General features: G+C 41.8%; 1 long non-coding RNA gene across 1 annotated transcript; it reads left to right on the top strand.

Annotated features, from left to right (window-relative positions):
• Positions 1-1,577: 1,577 nt before the first annotated feature.
• Positions 1,578-25,917, top strand: LOC136656020 (uncharacterized). The gene is made up of 3 exons (XR_010794693.1): positions 1,578-1,946; positions 18,765-18,856; positions 25,854-25,917. It is a non-coding gene; the product is annotated as an uncharacterized lncRNA (long non-coding RNA).
• Positions 25,918-27,940: the final 2,023 nt, after the last annotated feature.

The raw sequence follows: 27,940 nt of genomic DNA, 5'->3' as shown, positions 1-27,940 counted from the left end.
AATAATCACAGTGCAGCCTTTCCCATTCAGGGAGGGGCCCCCCAATGAGAAAACACACCACAGGCCTTGGATTCAGGCAAAACACCCCCCTATGTCTGTTTCAGGCCACACAATGGCAATCCAGATTCCTTATGGGTCAAAAATAAATACCAGAACAAGCAAGAAAAGGGGGGGGTTAAAAGGGGGCTGCAATCCTTATTCACACTGAGTTGGGAGTAAGCTCCATCGATTGCAATAGGACTTACTTCTGAGTAGACATGGCTAGGAGTGGGTTGTGAGTTGTGCAAGAATCCAGCGCTGCAGAACAACGTGCAGCAAAAGGGGTGGAAACGGCTCCAGATATTGGATGAGGATGAGGAGGAGGGCCGTGGGGAAGGGGGGGGGAGGCGAGCCTGATTGCAGGCTTTCAAAAGAAGTCTGGAAAAGAGCCATCTGAAGGGGGGGTCCTAGAGCAGGCGTGCAAGAAGCCAGTGGCGTAGCCAGAGTGGGAGCAAAGCAGTAAGTTTTGCAGGAAGCCTCCCCGCAGCGTGCAAGCGGCGCCTCCCCTTCGGAGCGATTCTGGGCGGGGGCGGGGGAATACTGCTTTGCCCCCCTCTAGCTACGCCACTGCCAGAAGCAACCCCCCCCCCCCCCCAGCAATGCCCCTGATGAGCAACGGGGCTGAGAAGGAGGTGATCGCGGGGGCTGGAGCTGCTGAAGACACGCAGGCCAGGCTTGTGCACGCGCGTGCAAGCGCGCCCCCGCCTGCAGAGTCGGACGCGCGCCCAGCTCGCTCCCCCCCCCTGCAATTCCAACGTTTGCTTTTCTCGCATGCAGCCAGGCGGGTCTTCTCCCTGCACAATGCAGGCGGGGTGGGGTGGGGGGTGCCCTTCCTCTGGACGCCTCCATGGGGGGGCGGAGACGTCCAGGGGAAGGGCACCCCCCCCCCACAGGCAGGATCCAGGGTGCAGTCAACTTTTGCAAGGCCTCCTCCTCGGCCCCCCCCGCACGCCGTGCATGCAAAGCGCAGGCGGAGACTGGCAGCGTTGCGCAGTGCGTGTGCAGGGGAAGGAATCGGGTCCTGCATGCGCGGGGAGGGGGCATCGAAGCCCCCTGGACTCTGCTGCTGCTCAGCTTCTCCCTCCCCCCCCAGGCCGCCGCCGCCGCCGGGCCCTGCTCGCTCGCTGGCACCGAGTCAAGGGCCGCTCAGCAGTCGGGCGAAGCGGCTCCGCTGCCGCCGCCCTGGAAGGGAAATGATCGCCATGATCGCGGGCGGAGGGCGCCTTTGCGCGCAGGGGGGCAGTGGCATAGCTGGAGAGGAGGGCCAAGCACCAAGTCTTGCGGGGAGCCTCGCCACCCCCCTCTTGGGGGCATTGCAGGCGGTGGGTGCGAAAGAGGGGACGGTGGCGTAGCTGAAGGGGGGCAAAGCCCAGCCCGCGCCCGGAAAGGCTCCGAAGGGAGGGGCCGCCTGCACGCCGCGGCGAGGCTCCCCGCAAGGCTTAGCGCTTTGCCCCCTCTAGCTACGCCACCGGGGGGCTTGTGCAGAATGCCCCCTTGCAGAGAGTGCCTGGGCCTGGCCGCTGGGGAGCCCGGCTTCTCCTCCCCCGCCCCAGACACTCGGGGCAGCCTGCCAAGCGCCCGTTACTTGTTAGCAGAGCTTGCAACAAATCCAGCGAGTCCCTGCGATGCCCTGTTCTGGCGCAGCCGGCCTCGGGGGGGGCGGGGGGTCAGACAGGCCCCCCCACCCTGGACTGGCCCGACTCGGGGGCTTCTTCCACTGCTGCCAGGCGAGACCGCAGGACGCCTCCCGGGCTGGGCCAAACTTTCGCGCCCCCTTCCTTGCCCCCCCCAAGATCCTGCAGCTTCGCCTCCCGCCAGTGCGGGGAGGGGGTGCTTGGGGGGCTCCGCACTGTCGTCCTTTCGGAAGGCTGCGCAAGAGACGCCCGGACCGCAGGCCGGCTGAAAAGGTGGGCTCTGCTTCCCCCGCCTGCCCCCTTCCCTCCCCGCTCCCCGCAGCACCAGGACTGAGACCAGAGGGGGGCCTTCCTCGTGCGCTGCGTTGTATCATTGCCCAGAATGGAGGGACTGAGTCGCCCCCGCCCTGGCTTCTGGCACCCTTCGGACCCAGTGGCGTAGCTAGTGGGGGTGCAAAGCACCAAGTTTTGCAGGGAGCCTCACCGCAGCGTGCAAGCAGCCCCTCCCCCTCCCCTTCGGAGCCATTCCTGGCCGCTTGCTGGCTGGGGTGAGGCCCCCTGCAAAACTTAGCACTTTGCACCCCCCTCTAGCTACGCCACCGTACTGACCCCTTCCTGCTTCTTTGCATATATCATGTCTGTCTGACGTTCTCAGCCCTGATTCACTCGCAGATACATGGATTCAGTGCAGTGAAAGTGGTTTGAGCGCACGCTTTTTGCATTCCAGGCATTTGTTTTCTAGGCAGCGCATGATGTTCTCCAACCACCTTCCCCACACTTCCCCATGCCTGCAGACACCCTATACTTGATGGATGGACTTGATAGCACACCACATCTCTCTGCCCAGGGTGTCTGATGCAAAGATTCACACAATGGCCTGTGTCAAAACAGAAGCTATCTGGGGCCTGCACAACTTTGGTGCACTCCCTCGTAATGACAGTGATGTCTCAGTGTGCCTGTTATGGCATACATCAGCATTTCTCCCCATCCAAGTGTCCTTTTGCGTCACATCTCACCATCACTATCGACCAATTGAAATCCCACTTTCATATTATTAATAGATAGATAGGATATTTAATTTTTCTTCCCATTGGTGATTTGGGAAATTGGGGTATTATGTAAGCTTTCCCACCCACAGACATATACACAAAAGCCTCACAATGCCATATTGCTTGATTAACCCAGCACAAACTTGAGCAAGGATACCTTGGAATACTCAATCATCTCATCTCCTTCTGTGGGGAACACTGATGTGAGGGGGGGGGGCAGAAAGACACTGTGAGCAGTCATGTAGTATTGCTGCAGGTTCAGCCATCATTGCTTTGACTCAACCACCTTCCAAATCTGCTGTCTTTAGTGTGACAAATGTGCTCCTTCTGTTTCTATGTACAAAATTATTCTTAGACGTAGCACCTATTATGCTCTCGATAATACTGACCAGGAGATTTATTTTTTTTTTACTGGCAGAAGTGAAATTCAAAGTCTGCCTAGATTGCAAGACACAGTTTCACCCTGGGGGTATCCCCCACTTCATCTTCTTAAAATCAATCAGTGTGCAAAGCTACCAGCGATCCCTTTTTTCTAAAAAGAAGTTAAGTTTCATCTTTCACATTTACAAATACAAGAAAGTAACAGCAACTGAAATTATTGGGTCTGCTGACCACCTACACAGCTTGGCTAAGTCAAATATATAAAATAGCAAAGTTTGCATTGTAATCGCAGCTAATCCAGTGTGCATCCAGCACTAGGAAAAGCTTTATATCCATTGGATAGAATTGAGTTGTTCAGCTGTATCTAGCTGCAGAATGCTGGGCGCTTGTAGTACATTTTTTTTCTCCTCTCTCTTCAAAACAGGCTTTTATCATACACGACTTGTTTGAAAAAAGGTCAGTTGACCAACTTTAGAAAAGCTATCTCAGCAAATATGGTTTCTCACAATTTGGGTCTTGGTTCACTCGTACCTTAGTGTGTGGCTGCTATCTTGCTTTCTTTCTGGAGAAGATTCACAAGTCTACTTAGCTGTTTTCTTTAGATGCTGCAATACAAACATTGTACAAGACCACTTAACTACATGAAACCTCATCCTCTCATATCCTTTTTTGTTTTGCTTCAAGAATAGGGGGGAAAATCTGCATTAGCCCAGTCTACAGTAGACAATGCATCTGTCTTAAAGCATCTGTACCTTTGCTGAATTTGCAAAAATGCACAAATTTGCACAGATGCAAACAGGTTTCTGCTTGTGACAAATACTTCAAGTATACAATTTTAGTGTTGCGGAGGATTGTCATGGTACTACAAATATTTTATTCTATTAGATCACAAGGACAATGATCTATTTACAAATAATACAAAAGTATATAGTATAATGCATTTGATCCGAGATCATATATATATGATCATATATATATATGATCTCGGATCAAATGCACAAGGACAATGATCTATTTACAAATAATACAAATATATATATACATATAATATATATATGACAGTAAAACATCAGAAGCTTTCCTAGCTGGGTAGCAAAAGGAAAATCTGAAATGCAGAAAATCTGAATTAACACTTTAATTTATTCCACTGTCTTTTGAGTCACCTTTTATTTGTTCTATAAAATTCATTGATATGGCTTAGGTTAGCAAGTTTACTCATATATTTGATTCTATTATTTTGAGTAACAAAAATTGAAAGTAAAAATTTATTCTAAATTATGCTACCAATTTTATCTCTTGGAGTTAACAATATCAAAAGATTTAAATAAGTGAAAGTTATTATCCAGAAGTACATAAGTCTCTTCTTTAAGCAATCTCTTAGTATGAGAACTTTAAGAGGAACAGCAAATTTCAGAGCTATTTTTTTGTCAGCAAGCCAAAAATCACATCATGGGTTTTAAGAGTCCATTTTTTCCCCATTTACTTCAAGAGATGCATATGAAAATTCTAAAATTGACTCTCTGCCTTCCTGTCAGTCTTTCTGATCATTTTTATTTTCAGTTTCACAATACTTTTGCTTTCTGATGGCAAACACTCAGGACTATCTAGTATTCCACAAATAAAAACAATGCATATTGGCCTCAATTTCAATATTTCATTTAAACTGGGAAAAGGAGCCCTTTTCTAATGCTAACATATGCAAGCTTATAATTATGTATTTTCTTCCTTTTCCAATCTATGTGCATATTTACATTTGTGATTGAATAAGGGGCAATACTCCCATATATAAAATATACCTAGTGTTCAAAAAGTCATCAAACATTAATCACAGTGCTTAAGGAGACACACTTCATGTTCAATTCAGAAACTCACAAATTCATTTTGTCAATGCACTATGGCACAATCCCCAATGAAATTTGGCCCATTCTTTTCAATGAGCTTGGCATGGCAGAACTTCCTGGTGGATTGTGGTTTGCTTATCTGCAGAACAGTCATATTTCATTGTAAAATTGTCCCTGAAGTAGTAACTCTATAAATTAAATTTAGGTAGAATAAAGTTTCCTAACCCCACTTGGCTCTCCCATAAGAAAGTATTGAACAACGTATTAAAAACAGTGCACTAAATTCACACTTTTAAAAAAGTGTTATTCAGAATAGTTAACTTTTTCCTTTAAAGAAAAATAGATAGGATAGAACCAGTTACTTCAAAATATGAAGTCAAAGCATTTCACCTTTGCTATCCTATTAAAGCAAATAATATTAACAGCACATTTGTAGCAGCAAAACACAAAATTAGGTGTCTGTTTAAACTACCGGGAACACATTTCCATGAAGTTTGACACCTGCTCACTTAACATGGTTTTATATTGGATTGAACCTTAACATTGAGTTACTACTGTTCTATATATAACTGAGATGGAAATAAATACATTTAAAACTGGAATTTAAATCTTGAGTCCCCTCTCATATTTAAGGAAATCAATGTTATATTTTTAATAATTGCTATAACTATAACCTGAGATGATTGCTGTATTTGCTAGGTGCATTCTTTTGAAGAAAGTAGTCATGGTTAAGGTATTAGGTGATAATTCAAAAATAATGTGGTCTGAGGGTACAGTCCTATCCACACTTACCTGGGAATAAGCCCCATTGACTATAATAAGATTTGCATCAGAGAAATGTGCATGAGACAGTTATTATTCTAAGCTATTATTCTACAATCCTAAACAAGCTTATTAGGGAGTAAGCCCCATTGAAGATAGCTGGACTCACTTCAGAGTAAACTGCATAGGATTGCACTGTAAGGCTGGTCTTATGGCAGTCCAGCAATGGATACGCTGAGTTTATTAAATGACAAAAATATTTAAATGTATTTCAATTCAGTGAGGGATTTCAGTTTATTTTCTTTAATATTTAACTTATAATGAGGAATGATAAGGCAAGTATTAGCTTATCATTAGCGACTTCATCACCCCTTAAGATATTGCATATATTCTAATATAGTGAATTCCAGGTTTCCTAGACATTCAATATAATTATATAGACTTGCATTAGTTTTTTAGAAAGTCTATGCCTTTGAAAATCTAAGTTGCTATCCTTCTGGCTTTTCCTTTTAGGGAAGAAATTTTACTAATTTCATTTTAACAAAAGCCCAATGGGACCCAAAATTCGGACATCCATTCAGAAACAGGTGACACCTTTCTCTTTCTACTGTGATAATGGTCTCTATGCATTTATGCAAAGTAAACATGCTGAAATAACTACCAAGAAATTTCACCAACTTTTAACAGTCAAAGCTCAGTTTAATCTTGAAATGTATTCCTCCTCTGACATATAACTGATAGACAATTCTTTCATAAATGAACAATATTCTATTTTTCCCCTCATACTTTTCACAGAATTAGGGCCTGGCCAGGAATTGTACTGTCAGCCAGATCGCTCTGAATTTTTCCACAAATTGTCATTTATTTTAAGATTTGTTTAAAAATAAATCCAAGAAACAATAACTATGAATAAAATGTATTTTAAGCAATTTCCATATTTATTTTCCTGTAAGTATTTCAACATATTTACACAGTGTGCTGAAAGAGGTGAGATATAGAAAGACAAATATAATGTAGTTTTGTTTAAAAAAATACACAAAACTGAGGAATAGAAGACAATTATTTTCTTAGGTGAAAAAAGACATTTTTTAGACTTGTAATCTAAAAGCTGTGATGTTAACTAAATGTTTGAAAACAATTATTATGAAAAATGATATTATTTATGCAAATTGCCAAATTTTAAACTGTTTAATATAAACAAGCCATAATAAAGATTAATACAAGGTTAATACCTTGTATTAATTATATAATATAATTATATTATATGTAATATAATTTTTATTTTAGTTGCATTAAAAAAGCAGTAACATATATTTGCTTCAAATTGTTTTAGTTTTAAAATTTGAGGCAGTAAACATGTGTGCTCTTACCTGTGATTAACCACCATTAATTCCAGTGGCATTACTCATGGGTAAAGATTAAAATTAGATTAACCGCTAATTTTAAGACCTCATATCAGGAAAAAGTAAACCAACAAAATCCTCATTTACGTATATGCGTGCATGTTTTTTTCCCCCCCACACAGGTAAGCCAAAGCTATTTTCAGATAAAAGAAGCAAATGTAAGTCCACATTTGCTGGTCACCCAGAATATTTTGTATTCATAAACACTTATAATTACAGCACGTTAGAACCTAATCTCTCATCCAACATTGGGAATTAAGAGTTGTGATCTAAAGGCTTAATAATACATTTAGGCTGCAATCCTAAACATACTTACTTGGGAGTAAGTCCTACTCTATGGGGCTTATTTCTGAGAAGGCATGCATATATTTGTGTTATTACTCTTCCTGAACAATACATAGGCTACATTGCAGAGGGTTTGTACTTTAAGAGTCATATACATGTATAATGTATGCAATATATATTTGGATATATTTCATATTTATCATATAGGTAAAAACATCATGAACTTAAAAATAATTTAAAAAATACCAATGTGAAAAGCTATAAAAATAGCTTCAACATAACTACGCACTTCTGTTGATAAAAAGCATATGAAAGTCCTAAAAATGTACCTTAATTTGTAATTGATGCACCTATTATTATATAAAGAATTATAAATTAGAATTATGAGCTAAGAAATAACGTCCAATTCTTAAAAAAATTTTGAGCAAGTGACACTTTTAACACATTGAAATATTCTCAAGATCAACTTTGAAAAAAATACTTCTCTTTCAATATTTAAAAAGCGTATAGTTTTAAGCACCTTAAATAACACACACACACACACACACACACACACACACACACACACGCTAAATTAAAGGAATAGAGATATCTGTAGATATTTAATGAGGTGAATAGGGCTGTCACATGTTAAAATTTGTTTTGTTAATCATCTGTTTTTCAGGTAATCAATCAGTCTAATTAGTTAATTGTCTCACTATAGGTGATTTTATGAGGACACTGAAGGCACAGTTATTGAACTCGAGATAACTTGCAATTTAATAAACAAAGGCTGCAATCCTGTAAATGCTTACATGGGATAAGCACTATTATATTCAGTTGAGCTGTGCACTCACTCTTAACCAAACCGTCTTTAGTATTTAGTGGAATATAGAACATGCATTATAATAATTATAATAATAGTGTGTGCTACACACACACACACAATAACATGGATTACTATTATAATATGAGTGTAAAAGTTTGAAAAGTAATGAACAAGTTCAAGATCCATCAGTATTCTGGAAAATCCCAAATTGCTAAAAATAGCAGCACTGATGTCATCTGTCAGCTTTTTCTTTGTGTAGAGGGAAAGCTATAAGTTTCACCCTTAAATGCACAGTAGCTGCCATCCCTTGGCTAGAAGCCATCTTTACACGGCATGTGGTGGGCCGCTGTGAGATACAGGAAGCTGGACTAGATGGGCCTGTGGTCTGATCCAGTGGGGCTGTTCTTATGTTCTTAACTACAATTCCCAGAAAGCCTTGCAGGTCTCTTGTTATCTGGTGTGCTCCCTGGGGCATTTGGTGGGCAGCTGTGAGATACAGGAAGCTGGGCTAGATGGGCCTATGGCCTGATCAAGTGGGGCTGTTCTTATGTTCTTATGCTTTCCCCTTCCATTTAACACAGGAAGTGGAATCCAAAGTTTCTATCTGGCTTGCATAGGGGTTTGCACCCACCACCCCTCTGATATCTATCAATTAAAATGCAGTAGAGTGCACAGTACTCGATTTTTCTGTGCATTGTGTAAATCAGTAATGCTTCTTTGGTAATGTTCTCATTTGTAGTGCAATTTGGCATGTCTACTCAGGAGTAAAGCTCACTGATTTCAGTGAGGACTTACTGTCAGGTAAGTAGATATAGGGCTACAGTAGTAGACTGCAATCTTGTACACAATTACATGGGAGTAGGTCCCATTGGACTGAGTGGGTCTTTTGATTAGACATGCATCAGACTGCACATTAGGTTTCTTTTTTAAGGCTTTCATACATTCTGAAGTAGAAATTGTTTTCCAAAATGGAAGCAACAGTTGGGAAATACTCATGTCAAGTTTAAGACAATAAAAATGTAAAGTACTTGTTACATTCATGGTGCTGTAATAATAATTTTTGAAAGTGGGGCTTAGGCATAAGCAAAAAAGGGGAATTTCCTACCCTCAAAGAGCTTGCAACAAACTATTAGCAAACTATAGCGAGAGAGAAAAACTGTACATTTTGAAGCATAATTGGTTCAGGCAGCTTTTATTGGCTGGCAATAAAAGCTGATGAAAAATATATCTTTTTTGCAATGCTTTTTTTTGTTTTGTTTATGCTGTCATCTATATAGTCCTTTGTTGTCCTGATAGCTTCTCTGATATGCAGAAAATAAAATTCATCTTGGTCGGAACAGATTTATGAATACCAGAGCAGAATCTCTAGCAGCCAGGCAGCGAGGGAGACACCAAGCTGTCTGCAGCTGTCTAGAAAGGCAAGGACATACATTTTGATTTATAGTTTAGGCACCATCCAGTGTTTTTAAGTTATTTTGATTTCAATGGGAGAGAGCTAAAAATGTGTTTAAATTTCACATTGAAATCAATAGGACTTGCACCTGCTAACGACAGTACAGTATTGGCTGGATCATGCCCTTAATATTCTGAGGCTCTGAAGTCTAGAAGATTCTATACATTACATATTTTTGCTGCACAACACTTCTCAGACAAAGAACGTCCCACTGCCAGTACAGAACGAAGGATTTAAATTTAAAGACACACTTTTCAGCAGGAACATTGCCAAAAGGTCTTAGACTAATTTTGCCAAAAGGCACATTTTGCCAAAATGTACCTTTTGACATATTTTGCCAAAAGGTCTTAGACTAATATCCAAATCAAATACCATAGGAAAAAAAATGTGCTGTAAACACATTGTAAGACATCTGTTAAAACAATGTCATATATACAGTACTAAGTACCTAAGTAACAGCTAGGTGTTACTGTAACAAAGAAGATTTGGTAGCAAATTGGTAGTAAATTGTAAGTACTATTCAAACAGCACAATCCTATACCTGTCTATTTAGATAAGAAGAGAATAGTAAAGCTCTTGCAAATTTCCCATTCATTTCAATGGAACACAGTCAGGAATACTTTCCAGTGGAGTACTGTGGAACCCAAAACATGCAGTATAGTTCTAAAAAGCTGAAAAACAACCACGCTTTTTTCCAGTAAAAAGAGTGCTACGTAACCGAAGCACCTCCACAAAGTACATGCTGGAAATGTCCTGAAAATATACCCTGAATTATATAGACAGGAAGAAAAAATGTAGGGTTTTTTAAACAGTTGCAGGAAAAAAAAATGTGTACAGTAATTTACAATACGTTTTTAATTTATTTTGCAAAAAAAGAAATCACCTTCCTTCTGTATTCTTGGAATAGTATATGCCTCCCCAGATAATTGGCTGCTTCTTGACTCAGACAAAATGGGCTCTCCCACAAAAAGTTGAAGTTTCAGCAGACTGTATTTGTCAGTCTTTGGGGTGCTACAAACATTTTCATTGGTCTTGTTGCCACAGATGAAATATGAGTGCCTCTCTGAAATTTATGGCACAATTCTATGCATGTCCACTCAGAAGTAAATCCCAATGCGGCCAGTGGGGCTTACTCATAAGTAAACGTGCATAGTATTGCAATGTTAGTATTACAGAATTATCCTCAAACAAATTCATTGCAGATACCCTAAAAGGCTATAGCAGAAATAATTGTAATTGGCAGTTAAAAAAGATATTCTGTATAACTACTTAGAAGGCAAGATGTCATTTTCAAGTAGTACTTGGATGAGAGAAGGATACCATCTAAAAAACCTTAAAACTGTACTGAGCTTAAGCATTTTTGCAGGCAATTCTATATAATGTAAACAATAAAGTATATATTTTGATTCAGGGATTTGTGTGTGCTGTTTTCTTTGTTGCAATGGAATCTATGAAGCATCTTTCTTTCTCTAAAAGAAACCGTTGTACTAGTCATAAAAGATCAGACTGCAATTAAATTCAGATAAATATTATCTCTTTAATCCAACACCAGGACCACTATGGACTTCTGCCCATACACATTTCATATCACTTCCTCTTTCATAACTGCCGTAACTATTTCAGTATAGGATTTTCTCTGAGATTTCTAGTAAAGGAGGAGTCAAAAGTGTTAAAAATTCAGGGACAGAATTTAAAAGTCTCTCAAGAAAATGTACTGTCCCATTCCCCCCGAATCCACAATGCACCACATGTAATTTTTAAAAATTGCATTTCTCATTATTTCTGATCAATCTATAAAATACATACATAAATGAGTAACCACCTCTATGCCCTTGCATTTGCAATCAGCACATTACCACATTTGAAAATTTGGATCTCCTAATACAGAGCACCTCACGTATTTTCTCAACATTGTCTTTGCCGGACATTCTTAGCTTTCGCAGGCTCAAGCACCACTGTTAGGGTTTTGACCTTGTTTTCATATTGCTTTTCTTAATTTCTGACATTTCAGTGTTTCAAAGAGACCATCTGCAATTGTTAACTTTTGACAATGAATTCCAGGAGGATGAAGTTTTGCCACCATCCAGCTAGCAACAATTGGGACAAATAATGACACAAGCCTTTGGAAGGAGATGCTCAGAATGACATACGTAATTGTTGTGTGTGAAAATAGTGGGATTGAAGAGTGTTAAATTAAGTAACCCCGATACTCTGCTTTTCTGTGCTAGCACGTGCCTGAATTAGTTCTCCATGTTTGTGGTGGCCCTCGGAGAGCAATTCCTATTGAGAAGGGAACAAAGGCCATGACCTTCAGGTCAGAGTGCAACGTAGGAAGCACGACCTTCCCTTTGTTCGGATCAACACTGTTTACTTTGCCTAAGTAAAGAGCACCAATACATTAACTAAAGAGGATTAAAAGGGTCATATCCTCTGGGATTGAGCTCAGACAAGTGGCAACACTCCCTCTCGCCACCAAAATAGCCAACTTTTCATTTTTTTTTAACTTCATACAAAGATCTCCTTAACTTTTTAAAAGAAAAAGGTAGAAGTTAAATATGTAAGATATTTAATGCTCTCCAGTTCATCAGAAAAATAGAGTTCTCCATTTGTTCTCCATTTCCATACACTATTAAGGAAAAAAAAAGAGCAATTGGTTGTACTTGTTTTGTATATCATCACAACGCAGTAGTTTTGCAGGGAGTCTCACCATAGTGTCCAAATGGCCCCTCCCCTTTGGAGCCATTCCGGGCAGGGGGAGCAAAATTGAGGCATATGCTTGGCTGCTTGCACTCTGCAGTATGGCTCCCTGCAAAACTTAGTACTTTGCGCCCCTCTAGCTACACCACTGCCTCAAGTGGCCCCCTCCTCTTCTAAGGAGAGCTCCCCTAGAATTCATGGGAGAATTATCTGGGTGTCAGGGGTAACAGTGGATCTTTTTGCTCAGCAACCACCATTTTCCCTCACAATGCCCCAGAACAACATTTATTTATTTATTTATTCATTCATTCATTTATTTATTTATTTATTTAATTATAATAAATAATGCTCCAACCAGGCTTATAGGTGTACTTGGATCTTTGCCAGCTATAGCTGGCAGAAATCACAGCAGCCCATTGTAATGCCACCTGGCCCAGGATTAGAACACAGCAGAGGAAGCCTCGGCAAATCCTGCTCCCCTTCTGGGCCTGATCCACCCCTGTTCTGCCCTCTACCCCGAAATGCCCCCTCCCCGCCATCTTCCCCACACCCCTGCGTCCATCAGTGCAAAACCTACCTCCATCAGCGGTCCTGGGTCAGGAACAGCTTCAGTGGGGCAGCACAAGCCTTCCCACCAGCGCTGCTGACCCTTGTGTCGTCATAGATGTGACACTCTGGGCCAGTGCAGCAGCCGCCGTGCTGGGCAGAGAGAACCTTAGGGTTGTACTCTGAGTCACATGTATGGAGATGTATACTAATAAAGTCTGGGTAAGGCCCTACACTTCAGAATGACTACTTTGAATGACCACAGAAATGCTAGAAAATAAGAGGAGTTTTTTAAAAAAAATAAAGTCAAGTACAGTGGCCTTCCTCTTGAGATGTCTACTGGGAGGAAAAACCCCTGCAAGACAATGGAAGCAACAACTGACCTTGGGGATGTTTTCCAGTTTGCTAAGTGCTCAAGAGAATGTATTAAATGATCATCTACTCTTGTAATGTGAGTTAAAATTTCCTGGCATTCATACTTAACTCTGGCAATTGTTGTAGGGAAAACCAATAACCTATGGGAAAGTTTCCCATACTTTCCCCTTCAGGCATGAGAAGTCTTCGGTTTGGTTGGTTGGTTGGTTAGAAGACAGCAAAGAAGAGAGTGACCAAAATAATGAGTGGACCCATTATTTCCTCATGAGGAAAGGCTACAATGTTTGGGGCTCCTGAGGGGGAACAGCAATTCTTCTCATGGTACACTGACCTCTATGGTCTTCGCCTCTTGGAATGTCGCTTCCTGGAGACTCTTCTGGGTTCTGCGGCTCCATTTCTAGGGCAAAACAGAGGAAGAAGGATGGAGAATTTGGTACTACAGAGTTGCTCTAGAAACAGAGCCGCAGACCCTGGAAGTTTATCAGTGATTTTCAACTGCTTTGCTCCAAACTCCCACAACACACCTGCGGACCTTTCATGGCACACCACTGTGCCACAACTTGAAAATCACTGCTGTGTGAGTAGGGGGCCCAATCCCATGGGCCGCTGTGCCAGCGGTTTGTGCACACTGTTGGCTCTGTGTGTCACATACGTGCCATAAAACATGTTTTCAGCACCTGGTGAGAAGGGAATGCTGGCTCTGGGCTAGCACCAGTTGGCACTGGGCCTTCACTTTGGGAGGATGCCACACAGGAGTCACCAATGGTAAGTAGCACCACCAGGAGATGGTGCAGCTTTTTAGGGTTGAGGAAAGGCATTCCATGGTGGGGAAAGGGCAGGGGAGGACAGGACAGGGGGCGGGTTCAGCCTGGGAGGGGTGTGGACAGGCAGAGGACTCCTCTGTCATATGTTATGTCTCAAGTTGAGCTGCAAAGCCCAACATGGGGCTTCTCAAGTCTGCACCAGCAAACTAGTTGGCACAGACTCAAGTAGCCCCATTGTGGGGAGTAGGGCTTTACTTGGGGTAAGGGTAATGGTAGTAGCCATTTTGGCGCCACTGTACCCAGCGCTGCTGGGGAGGATAGAACTGGGCTGTGAAGTAAAACTGCGTGGGGGAGGCATGCTTTGGAGGGGAGAACCACACACAGAGTTTCTCCAGTCTAAATTCCCCTCTCCCATACCTACTTTTGATTCTAAAAAGGAATGCCAGGGATCAGTTCCGTAAGTCTCCAAGCGTTGTGAAGTTAGCTCCTTAGGGTCACATACACCTAGTGGAGGAAAAAAGGTAGAGAGAGCTGAAAATCTGCACCATTAAAGGCAAGTGGACTCTGGGCCAAGCAGGCCAAACATTACAGCAAGCATAATGACATCTGTACTGGCCTGTTCCAGGACATTTGAGCTCAGTTTTCATACTAAACATAGAGTACCCCTGAGCTTAATTTGCAACTGTAATATCTGATTATATGGTTCAGTGATCTCGCGTAGTTATTTCCTCACACAAAAATGCACAATCCTGCAGTTAGTGCCACACAGTTGCCTGGTACCCAGACGCTGACTCGCAAGGCATCAGTGGCAACCGCGTTATAATTTTTTTGGCAGCGACTGTATTTTGCCAGTGAAAAGCACCTGCCCAAGACACTGTGACAACAAATGCCGTCCTGCTTTTGGCTGCACAAAAATCTCCACGGGAGAGTGGCAGGGATGTCACGACTGACCAGCAGCACAACTGCAAACCAACATTTGAAAACTGCATTTTGGCTAATTTACTACTTAAGAGCCTGTGTCTTTCCCCTGCTACACCACATTACATCAGAATAGTCACCTGGCCTCTAAAACCAGATAGTGGCAAATGCCAGTGGCATAGCTAGAGGGGGTGCAACGCACAAGCTTTTGCAGGCATCTGAATGTGCTGTGCAAGTGGCCCATCTGCCTTCCCTTTGGAACCATTCTGGGCATGGGGAGCAAATGGAGGCATTTGCCTCCCTGCCTCCCAGCATTCATCTCCATTTTGCTCCCACCACCTGGAATGGCTCAGAAGGGGAGAGGGCTATTTGCATGGCCTGTTCAGGTGCCTGTAAGTGCTTTGCACCCCCTCTAGCTACACCACTGGCAAAGCCATGGCATGCCAATTTGTGCATCATTTACTTCCTTAAGCACATTGTTTTTAGTTCTTTGAGGGTTGTACTAGAATGCATATTTCACCTGAAAATCATAACTTGCTAAAATATTTACACACCAATTAGTATGACATGAACTGGCATTTGATATTGAGGTGCATATATATATATACTCATTGATCAAATGGAAAACATGTCAATATTTGTAGTAATTCAGAAATTCCAACTGAGAAATCTCCTTATTACTGCAGCCATCAATAGAGGCTGAATTTGTTATTTTGCTATTGTTGCAAGCAGGGAAGAAGTTGAGACATTAGAGACGTTAATGAAGAAGATCTACTTTGTAGTTAAGGTATAAAGATACATCTTTTATAGGTTTACTCCAACCCAGTAAATACGAAGTGTTTGGATTTAAAACAATTTGTAGTCATATTTACTTAGAGGTGTTTTGAAATACATTTCTTAGGAGATAGCCTTCTGGCACAATGCTACTCAGTCCTTCTCAGAAGTAACTTCTGTGGAATTCTATGGGACCTACTCCCAGTTAAGTGTGCATAGAATTACAGGCCCAGTCCTACAAAATTAAACTGCCAGAATTCCAAGTAATCTGATTTGTTCAATAGTCAATTTAGCTGTAAGGGTCACTTTCTGGTTGTTATCCTTTCACTTTTAAAATTATTCCCTTCATAATAATACTTGATAACTATATAGCAATAAATATAATAATTATTCATAATAATTTTAGCAATAATTTTATGTTTAATGTATTTCCCTTACTGTAAACATTTTCTGTTTTATACTAGACATGTAAGGGCTGTTTTCAACAACACTTTCTATTTGCTGTAAATTCCACTAATTTCTTGCAAAATTTTAAATTAAGTAATCTGTGTAATTAAGTAAAAAAATTAAGTAATCTATGTAATCTTTTCAGCCACACTAGACGCTGTTCCAGAACCACCTTTCAGAGCGCGATACCATAGTCTTTCGAGACTGAAGGTTGCCAACAAAAATCTGTGTAATTACTATGTTTCTAGATAAGACATCGTGATATCTGATTTCAGTTTTCCCCCAAAGAAGCAATTTTTAAATTCATAAATTTAATGCATTTCTGTTTGAATATATTATTTGAGTTGATCTTCTTTGACTATTTTAAGCAAAATTGGTTACTTGGAAGCATATTCTATACTGAACTGCACAGACTCTAACCTATATTAAATTTGTTTAAAAATCACATTAGCTTTAAAAATATTGATGGGGTTCCCATCAATCAAACATCTCTTATTATTTTATTTTGTAATTTTTTCTGTCCTGTATGAATTAACAAATATATTAACACAGCTAAAATCTTTTAAAGTAAATATCTGAAAATAAAAACAGGGCAAAAGTTTATATCCAGTGCATTTACACTAGAGGCTCTTGAACCCACATTTCTCTCCTTCAATCAACCTCTTTGCACAAACAAGAATAGCTGCATAGGCTATGCAGAAATAGATGCATGTGTCCATAATGTGCAGATAATGTAGGCTTCCACAAATCAAAAATTATCAAATATGCAGTGTAATATGTACTATAGAATTTCAATTTTGCAATCAGAGCCCCCCCCATATAAATCTGTTTCACTCCTTTTTTTCTGAAAAGGTGGTATACAATTCAGATACAATATTGATGAAAATTATGGTTATCATGAATCATTGATTAACAGTGTCATTAGTATAGTTAAGTATTCTGATATTATTTTAACGAAACTCACCAAAATATCAAACTAACTAAAATGCATAAGAAAAACAGCTAGTAAAAGAAAGGGCTGCCAGTACTGTAAATTCAGCATTCAACAACACAGTAAAAGAAACCTAAAACTGTTAGGATTAATGCACATTCCTGGCATTTTTATCACTTTGGTATGCGTGATAATTATTAAAGTATTCATTATTCATGATATTATTAATATGTTAAACTAACCACTTGATTCACTTTAGAAAGAGTGCTATCATTAAAGCCATTCTTTTGATTATTAAAAAAACAAACCTCACCCTATGATGAGTCAATAAAAATATTATGAATATCATTCAAATGTGCTAAGAAAGTTTGGATTCTGAATGCATAAGAACATAAGAACATAAGAACAGCCCCACTGGATCAGGCCATAGGCCCATCTAGTCCAGCTTCCTGTATCTCACAGCGGCCCACCAAATGCCCCAGGGAGCACACCAGATAACAAGAGACCTCGTCCTGGTGCTCTCCCCTACATCTGGCATTCTGACTTAACCCATTCCTAAAATCAGGAGGTTGAACAGCATGAACAGCATATACAGTCAAACCAATGTTGACCTATGCCTTTGTGTTTATTATTTCTCCATTGGGGGGGGCACCAAAAGCACAGAATGCTGGTATTTCTTCATACACTATAGAAAAATCAATGGGGTCTCATTTTAAATACCAAAAGTACGACTAGCATCACAGGACTAATTAGTGAATGATGCAAAAGAACAAAGACAACTTTGTCAAATACCTATTATTATTATTATTATTATTATTATTATTATTATTATTATTATTATTATTATGTCCATAGACCTGTTGAGATGCACTCTCCTCCCATTTATCAAGCATATGCTGATGTAGAAAGTGCTAAGCATATTTAGCTAGGTGTTTGATTCTAAAAATCTTTTAGAGCATTTCCATACATTTTATGCAATTCAGTGTAGAAGTCCCATATCTACATTTCACCCCAAACTGGACCAGTTAAATAATGAGGCTTTATGGATTTCTGTGGGGGGTTAGGCATGCCTTCACTTTTTTGTTTCTGACTGTATTTTTTTATTTATTTAGACATAGAGGTGCAACCTGTAGGTGTTAATTAACAGCTTTCACAATAAGAAAAAAAACACGTTTGACATAACTGGCTCAAAATTTGTAACTTTAAAAACACTGGGCCCAATCCTATCCCATTTTCCAGTGCAAGTGTAGCCGTGCCAGTGGCGCATGCGCTCTATCCTGTAGTGGGAAGGGAGTAACAGAGGCCTCCTCAAGGCATGGGAACATTTGCCCCCTTACCTCAGGGCTGCATTGTGGCTGCACCGGTTCTAAAAAGTTGGATAGGATTGGGTCCTTTGCCTTTATTAATAGTTTACAGAGATACTATTTGCTTCTCAAGCAAGAACCTTGATAACTTAGGGTTTGATCTACTCCACCTAGGTGTAAGTCTGATTTTCAACCAGTGTGCCGCAGCACATTGGTGTGCTGTGAAAAATCCATAGGTGCGCCATGGAAGTTTGGAGAAGAAAATAACTGAAAATCTCTTCTGGGTTCTGTGGTTCTGTTTCTAGGGCAAGTGTCTGTGGCATCAAATTGTCTGTCTCTCTTCCTCTGTTTAGCTCTAGAAACAGAGCCATATAATCTGAAAGAGTCTCCCAGAAGCCAGAAGTGACATCACAAGAGGAGAGAGACCAGAGAGTAGACCATAGAGGTTAGTGTGCTGTGAGAAGAGAAATGTTGAATATCACTGGTCTAAGATCTCATTTCTTGATCAAGTGGCAAGAGAAGCTAGACCATAATACAAGAAGTCTCCTGTTGCCCCTGAGAAGGGAAGGAACAGGATTCTGTTATGCATTACCAGTGGTTCTCAAATTTCTTCGTATCAGGACCCACTTAAAAAAAAGTTTCATTTTACCAGCCACTGAAGCCTCTGTGGCTATAATGGTGATTAGGCATGACTGCTCCTCCCAAGCAGCAGGTTTTTTTAACCCTTGATGTACATAGCCTAATCTAGTCTATCAGTTTCACAAACCACCAGAAATTGGGTTGTTACTCACTGGTGGGCCATGGACCCATAGTCTGAGAACCACTGCATTATGCATTATGACAAGACCTTCTTGTATGGCATCTCTGCCTGCACTTGACTGGACTGAACCTTTAATAGATGTCATTACACCTCTTACTCAGCTAGAAGAATACAATTCCATAAGTCCCCACCCCTATGAGCCCATCTTTACTTTAAAATATTATATCACCCTGTTTGACAAGGTTGCAGTTTTCAGTGTTTTGCTAACTCCAAATTGCCTGTGCCAACAAGGATAATCCTATGCAAAAGGTGAGTTTGGCCACCTGAAAAAAAATACTTGGTAAAACTCAAGGCTAACAGGATGCCTAGTCATCTTCCCAGTTTCTGGATTGCTTTTCCAAATACTTGCTCCCTACATCACAAGTCAGTGTCATAAGATATAAGGGACTTCATAGGCTTTTCAGTAAACATAATAGAATATACTGAGCCCTTTGCCCAAACAAGCATTTTAGTGACCAAGATTGGGTTTTCTGCTTCTTTGTTTTGCAACAAACTGCCTACAAGATAATAAATTAAACTTAGCAGAAAAAAAAATAGTACAAAGAGATCAGAAACAGTCAATATCAACAGCGCTCAACATTTAAGGAAGCGAAACAGGGCCCAGAACTGATGCAGGACCCGAAGTTATGTAAATTCTGTATCATTTTCTCATTCTGCCAGCCCAATCCTAACCAACTTTCCAGCACCAATGCAGCCATGCCAACAGAGTGTGTGTTGTGTTCTGTGATTGGGGGGGCAGTCATGGAAGCCTCTTCAACATAATGGAATATTTTCTTTCCATAGAGAAAATAAGGGATTCAGTGTGCTAGGGCTATTCAGGCAGACCAAATAATAATCATTTTAATAAATATTGTTAACTGCAGGAGTTTTTTTTTTAAAGTACCTCATTTTCCCCTTTCTGTGTCCATCAGACAAGTTTTGTTTTTCTAGGATTGCCAGACAGAACTTTGCCAGAAAAAAAAAAAGCAGGTCTGTTAATTCTGGAATAAGAAATCATGCTTTGTGGGATAACTGGCAACCTATACTATTATTCAAACAGTTAGTATAATTTCTGAGATGCAAGATATCCTGCAGAAGACACCCATTTTTTAAATTGGCAGTTAATTAGAGAAGCGTATTTCTCTCCTCCTGGTCACTTTGGACTTGCATAGAAAATGCAAATTAAGCCATTTCTGCCCAGCGTTGCATTTGCACAACAGGGATCAAATATTTACACCTGTGGTCTGGGCAGAAATGGGTTAAGCTCCCAGTGCACTGTTCAGTGCCATATTTCTAAGTACTACCTGCTATTACAGTATTGGAGACAACTTAAAGTAATTATTGAGACAATAGAAGACTGTATCCTTTTCTAAAAATGAATCCTGCATCCACTTCCAGGGTGGAAAAATGTCTTCCAGAATATGCTGACAAAAATATAAAATACGTGAAGGCTGCAGCCCTTTGCATTCAGGATAAACATTTCTAGTATCCATCTGCATATATGGGCCCTTTCCAAACACCTTCCATTTTGAACGCCCTGCTTTTTCTGTTACAGACTCGGCTATCTCTATCTTCTGTGTTTGAAAGGAATACAGAAGTAGGGGGAGGAAAGAAAGAAAGAGCAAGTAAATTTGTGGATGCCAAAATAAAAGAAATTGTCTCACATAAATGTCAGCAGGAACATGTTGTTACACAGCTCTCTAGAAATGTTTCAAATTTCAATTCTTTTGTATTTTTTTTCCGAGATGAACTTGATTTTTTAAAAAGCCAGGAGGAGGTTTTGCAATGCACATGGTTAGAATTCTGTGCCCATTTTAACTGCTGCCTTTTTCCCCAGTAGGAAAAACAAAACTGGACTACAGCAGAGAATTGCAATGTGCAGGCTTTTTTTCTTCCTTTCCTTGACAACATTTATCCCTGCCTCAGTCTGGCCCGTCCTCCAACCTCTCCTAACCTAAAAAACAGGACTTATTTGGCACCCATCCCTGGATTCAAAAGTAAACCTGATTCACCTGGCATTTTCCGCCTCCCTCCTTCTCCCCCATCAACGTTGCTCATGTTCTAACTCTCCTGGCCCTTTTCCTTCGCTGTAATTCAGTTTTCATTCCAGCTTCTTTCACCTTGAAATGACATCAAAGTTGCACTTCAGTCTAATGCTGCACTTCTTGCAAAGGATGTGTTTGCAAAGATGTTGTCTGCTGTTTCATGCTAAGATTCCAGGCCAATATATATAGTCTTTTCCCTAAATGGAGGAAGGGATAATGTACAAGGCTTGTTTCTGAAATGCTGCAGCAGTAGGAAAGGGGTTTCTTCTCCATTGCAAAATTAATATACTGGCACAGGCTGAATGGAACAGACAGCTTTCAAATCCTGCAGCTGCAGAAGGCGGCGTAGGTTTTTTAAACGGCTGTATTTTTCCACCTCCATTTTTTCAGTCTGAGGCTGAGCTTTAGAGGAGCTAAATTATTCTGATTAGGAAGACAAACACATGCACACCTCGATCCTTGTGCCACCCACTCCTCCCACCCGCGACCGTTTTCTCTTTTTCTCCATTTTGAAGGTTCTTGAAATAATTTCCCACCACACTTGGCTATTTATTCCTTCTTTCATGAGGTCATTTAAACAAACAAAAAAAAGCAGTACACACAAACACATGTTTGATGGGTGGTTAACATGCCAGGATTGGGGGAGGGGAGAAAGAAAGGATAAGACATTTTTTTCTCCCCCTGCAGACTATGAGCAATCATCTTAATTATCCCACTGCAGCAGATGCTGGCATAGCCCTTCCTGACACTGGCGAATTGCTCTTTACTGTGGAGGTTTGGGGAGCAGACAGACCGAACAAGGACTATGTTGTCAGCATGAATCTCTACCCTCCTGCCCTGGCCTTATCACTGGGGCGAGATTCTGGCCGGCTGCCAAGTCTCTTGTCAGAAGGCTGGTGTCAATCAAGGGCAAAGTAGTCCTCCCTCCCTCCTGCACACATACTTTGGCTCAGATGAAGGCTTTTGTTTGTATAAGTTTTTTTTAAAAGGAGAATTCTCTAACACAGCAGTCTCAACCCTAACTTAACTCTAACTTAAGCAGTCTTAAGTTTGTGTTCTTAACCAGCCCACAGGTGTACACATCTGATCCCTTTTTGCGTATATGCAACGTTGGGCAGAAATGTTAACTGCAGCGCCACGGGCATCAGGCAAGCTGCCTTTGGCCAAGAATCGAAGACAAAAACACTCTTCTTCCACCCTCCCTCCCTCTCTCCCTCCTTCAGTACGGTAGGAAGAAGACACAGGAAACATGGAGAGGATCTCATGAGAACAGTCATGTGCCCTGCTAAGGTGGCAAACAAAAAAACCGTCGTTTATTTAGTTCATGCATGGGTAGAGGAGCATTGCTGTGTCTGCGTCTGCGCATGGTGCCACCAGATTATTTCACTCACACACACTACAAAATGGGAGAGACTTCCTGTGCTGCTGTTTGTCTGCAGGGCAACACAGCTCTGACTCGAGACGCCACAGGACAGCCTCGAGGCTCATTAATAATTACAAACAGCTTTCCATTTCCATATTTAAATTGTGGAGCGGCATATGATTAATTAAGGAGCAGACATAGAAAACTCCATTCCTCCTCCCTTCACTACCACAACCCCTCCAGAGAGAGAGAGAGAGAGAGGCAGGCAGGGAGGCAGGCAGGCAGGGAGGAAAGAGAAGATCTGTGATGAATCAAAATTTCCAGAAAGTGCTTCAATTCGCTCTCTGCTGGGAATGCACAAATATGGAAAAACAGAGCATGCTTTGTGAAATTTACAGTAGGTATCAAGAGCAGGAGAACTGCCTTGTTGAGATGTGCTCCATCCTGTTCTGTTTCCCACATTGTCACTGGGTACCCTCACGAAGGGACAACCTGTGCGTGTTTGTCCACATTTAGGTTGTATTCAATTGTTATGGAAAACGGCTGTAGGTAGTTTGTCCAATCCTTTCTATAAAGACATATTGCGTTAGCAGCCATCATCACCATTCCTTGCGGTAGTCAATTCCATAGCCATAACAGGGAGTTCATTCCATAAAGAGCTCTGCCCCTTTTAAAGGCATTTCTGCCCAATGTTGCATATACGTAACAGGGATCAAATGCGTACACCTGTGGGCTGGACAGAAATGCTGCTGGTCTTGTGTTTTATTATGGTTTTAAGATTGTTTTAATTAAGACTATTTTAATGTTTATATATAACTTAGGGTGCAGTCCAAACCTGAGTCAGTATTCAGCACAGGTTAGGAGGCTGCTGGAGGTCACCTCAGGGTAAGGGGATATTTTTCAAGCCCCAGCTTGCAAAATCTTGTGAGGTCCAAGACGGTAGTGTCCAAATCTCATGAGATTTCATAAGATTCATGATGGCAGCTCCTGGGGGAACAGGTAGGGGAGGTCACTGGGGACATTCACCCCTGTGAGTGTGCCACAATGCCCTAAGGCTTCCTGACGCACTTTTGGGGAACCCCTGCTTTATATCCATGTTTCTTCTCCCTGGTTTACCCTCTTCCATCACTTCCGAAACCTAACATGGCCAGTGATGCACTTTCCCAGAAGTAAATGATGCAAAGTGGGTCACATGATATCATCACCAGCCACTTACTTCCAGGTTGGGTGTCTGAACGGAGCCTAAAAATAGCGGTAGGGAGGCTTCGGTGGGCAGGATGGCTTTATTAAGTGGATGGTTTTAGTGTGCAACAGCTCAGCCTGCCGTGCCAAGCCTCCTGCTGCTATTGTCAGGCTTGTGCTGCAGCCTCACTGCTGGGTGGTGGGCCTTCCGGACGCCACTGAGAAGTGCCTTGCAACTCCCCAGGATGTCGTGACACACAGTTTGGGAACTCCTGCCCTATCCCTTTTCCTCCCTTCCGTTTTATGACAGTTTTCTCTAACAATGTAAGTACCCTCTTTCCCTTCCATTTGCCCATCTTGTGGTGGGGAGGCTCTGCCTCACCTGCCTCCCCACCCACTGCATGTCCCTGAACTTCACATGAACCCATCCAGTGCACTGCCCTATTCACCTAACCTTCCCATCTTCTCCATTTCCATCTCTTTGACCTGACGAGACTAACCATTTCATCCATCTAACCATTTCTCCCTTTCTCTCAAAAAATGGCCAGCATCAGCAGTTTGTCAGGGTGGAGTATTTGCTGGGGACTGAGACTGTCACCCAGCACTCCTTCCCTGGTGCCACTTCCCATTTGTGATCTGTGATCTTCCAGTAGATTCCACACCAGCAGTAGGAATCTGTGGTGTAATCAACAGCTGTGGATCTCATAAATCTACGGAATGAGAAGAAGTACCTGAAAACTATATTTTACTATGTAATATTCCTTTGTTTCTTTACGGAAAAGGCATAGTCAAAGATGCAAAGGGTCTGTGCTAAAAGGGAATGAATAAAAAGGTTAGAGTTACAAGGCCAAAGATACATACAAGAAATGTGGTGGACCCTACAGCACTGATTCTTTCAAATATCCATTTATTTTGCAGATTCTGAAACACTACACATTTAATAACACCTACACGTCAGCAAAATAAAGAAATAAATACCTTTTGCAACACGGTGCCAAAAACTATGACTAGCATTTGACAAGGATGACTCCATCATTTTTACATGCTGGAAATCATTTGTTTCCATGGGAGCATTTGCCTGCAGCAACAGGTTAGCCAGCCTGCATCACCGCTGAATTTGCACGTCTGAGTCTTTACTGAAGTTGCACTATATCTTTATGGTCTCTGCTTTACTATGCCTGACTTTGTCAAAGCTGACACATAGATTAAGAGCTGGTGTGGTGTAATAGTTCGAATGTTCAACCACAATGGGGGAGACTCGAGTTCAGATTCCCATTCAGTCATGCAGCTCAGTGGGTAATTGTGGAGCAAGTCATTCTCTCTCAGCCTAACCTACCTCACAGGGTTATTGTGAGAACAAATGAGAGGAACCACATATACTGTCCAGAGCTGCTTGGAGGAAGGGCAGAATATAAATGGAATAAAATTTTATTGTTTTGTTTGTTGAACACAAAAAATACTGAATAAAAAACGTACAAATAAGATTTCAGTAAAAGTTTTTATACTGTCAGGTACCTTTTAAAACCTGACAGTTTCTCATGAGAAGGGAGGACTCTTTAGAAAAGACCCTGATGCTGGGAAAAACTGAAGGCAAAAGGAGAAGGGGACAGACAGAGATGAGATGGCTAGATAGTGTCACGGAAGCAATGAACATGAATTTGGACAAACTCTGGAAGTTAGTGGTAGGCAAGGACCAGTGCGTCACGAAGAGTCAGACATGACTTAATGACTAAACAACAACAACCTTTTAAAATAAAGTTTTAAATGCATCAGCAACTTCAAGTTTTGTTTTTTTTTTTTGCAAAACTGAACTGCCACTACCTTGAAAGCTGGCGCCTTCTTCGTGATATTCTCATCAATACCCTCAAACAGAAATACATTTCCAAAGCAGCTGCCTAAAATGGAGATCTGGCAAAAATCCAAACCAATAAAGCTTCTCTAGCTGAACTATACAGGTCACATTTAAACTACAGGGTGACCCCCCCCAAAAAACAGAACCCACAAATCTTTGAATAAAACTGTTAATTTTAATTTTTCTTCTTTTTTCTTTCAGGGTATACAAGTCGACTTTGTGCATGAAATATTGGAACAATAGTCTTCCTCAAACTCAATAAGTTTGAGTCCAGTAAGTTTCTTGAAATTTACTGGACCTTTGTAGGATTTAATAAAATTTTTATGGGTTCTGTTTTTTTTTTTTGGGGGGGGGGGGGGTCACCCTGTACTATTAAGGCAGATCTGCAATATCATAAGAACAGCCCCACTGGATCAGGCCATAGGCCCATCTAGTCCAGCTTCCTGTATCTCACAGTGGCCCACCAAATGCCCCAAGGAGCACACCAGATAACAAGAGACCTGCATCCTGGTGCTCTCCCTTGCATCTGGCGTTCTGACATAACCCATTTCTAAAATCAGGAGGTTGCGCATACACATCATGGCTTGTACCCCGTAATGGACTTTTCCTCCAGAAACTTGTCCAATCCCCTTTTAAAGACGTCCAGGCCAGTCGCCATCACCACATCCTGTGGCAAAGAGTTCCACAGACCAACCACATGCTGAGTAAAGAAATATTTTCTTTTGTCTGTTCTAACTCTCCCAACACTCAATTTTAGTGGATGTCCCCTGGTTCTGGTGTTATGTGAGAGTGTAAAGAGCATCTTTCTATCCACTCTGTCCATCCCCTGCATAATTTTGTATGTCTCAATCATGTCCCCCCTCAGACGCCTCTTTTCTAGGCTGAAGAGGCCCAAACGCCGTAGCCTTTCCTCATAAGGAAGGTGCCCCAGCCCCGTAATCATCTTAGTTGCTCTCTTTTGCACCTTTTCCATTTCCACTATGTCTTTTTTGAGACGCGGCGACCAGAACTGGACACAATACTCCAGGTGTGGCCTCACCATCGATTTGTACAACGGCATATATATCGCCAGAGACATAGGTGTGATCTATAGAATTCTAATCCCAAATTGAATTCCTGTTAAGAATTCCTGTAGTCATAGATTAAAATTTAAGGCCAAACTACCAGAGACATGCAGTAGGTGGGGAGGCAGGTGAAGCAGAGCCTCCCCACCAGAGTCCTTCGAGAAGTGCCACCGCCGTGTGAGGTGTGCAAGCACTCACAGCCCATGTGCGCAGCCTCCCCCCCCCCCATGGCACATCCCTACAAACTACAGGCATACCCCTGTGCTTAAGAACATAAGCAGAGCCCTGCTGGATCAGGCCAAAGGCCCATCTAGCCCAGCTTCCTGTATCTCACAGTGGCCCACCAAATGCCCCAGGGCCAAACGTTTGAGTCTTCAGTTAAGCAAGACTGTTTAGGAAAGAAACACTCACACTCTAAGCGCTTCTTCAATAAAACTCTGGTGATGTAGTGGGCACAGAGCAGCCCCCCACCACGGATTCACAGGTAACTGACTCTGCGGATACCAGATTCACAGATATGGGAGCATGCTTGTTTATGTACAGCTCACTCATTGGGTTGTTCCATCCCCAGGTGTCTGGCCCAGCCAATTACACAGCGCAGGACTGAGAAGCTGACTCATGCCTTGGCAAATGCGGTGGGCAGGCTAATCGCACCCGCTGTGCTTCCTCGTTTTTACTGTTGTGACCTCCATACAAGAGTGAGACTCCGTTGCAGCCATTTTTAACCAGTGTGCTGCAAAAGGTCCACAGGTGTGCCACAGACATTTGGAGCTCTGCAGTTTAAAATCCCTGTAAACTCTCTGGTTTCTGTGACTCTGTTTCTAGGGCAACTGAGCAGAGATGGTAGAGTGGCAGAGGAAGAGGGACAGACAATTTGTTACTGCAGACAGTTACCCTAGAAACATAGCCCTAGAACCTGGAATCGTTTCTGGAAGTGACAGCAGAAGAGGCAAAGACCATAGAGAAGACCATAGAGATCAGTATGCCACTAGAAGGTAAATGTTGAAAATCACTACTCCATTGCCTCACCAATCCTACATCTCCCCTTATCCAGCATTCTTCTGTGGTCTCGATCTCAGAAACAGAGCTCAGAGAGGTTATTCAGTGAATGAAGGAACATACAAATCAACCACTGGACAGTGTTGTGTGAGACATGGGAAGCAGGAGACACAGCCTGAAAGCAGGCAGTGATTTCCCTCTGTGTGCGTGGTTTGTGTGTGCTTG

Source organism: Tiliqua scincoides, chromosome 6, assembly GCF_035046505.1.
Source record: "Tiliqua scincoides isolate rTilSci1 chromosome 6, rTilSci1.hap2, whole genome shotgun sequence".
NCBI classification, from domain to species: Eukaryota; Metazoa; Chordata; class Lepidosauria; order Squamata; family Scincidae; genus Tiliqua; species Tiliqua scincoides.
The sequence above is the reverse complement of the archived record's forward strand: the minus strand, read 5'-3'. Positions and strand labels throughout refer to the sequence as shown.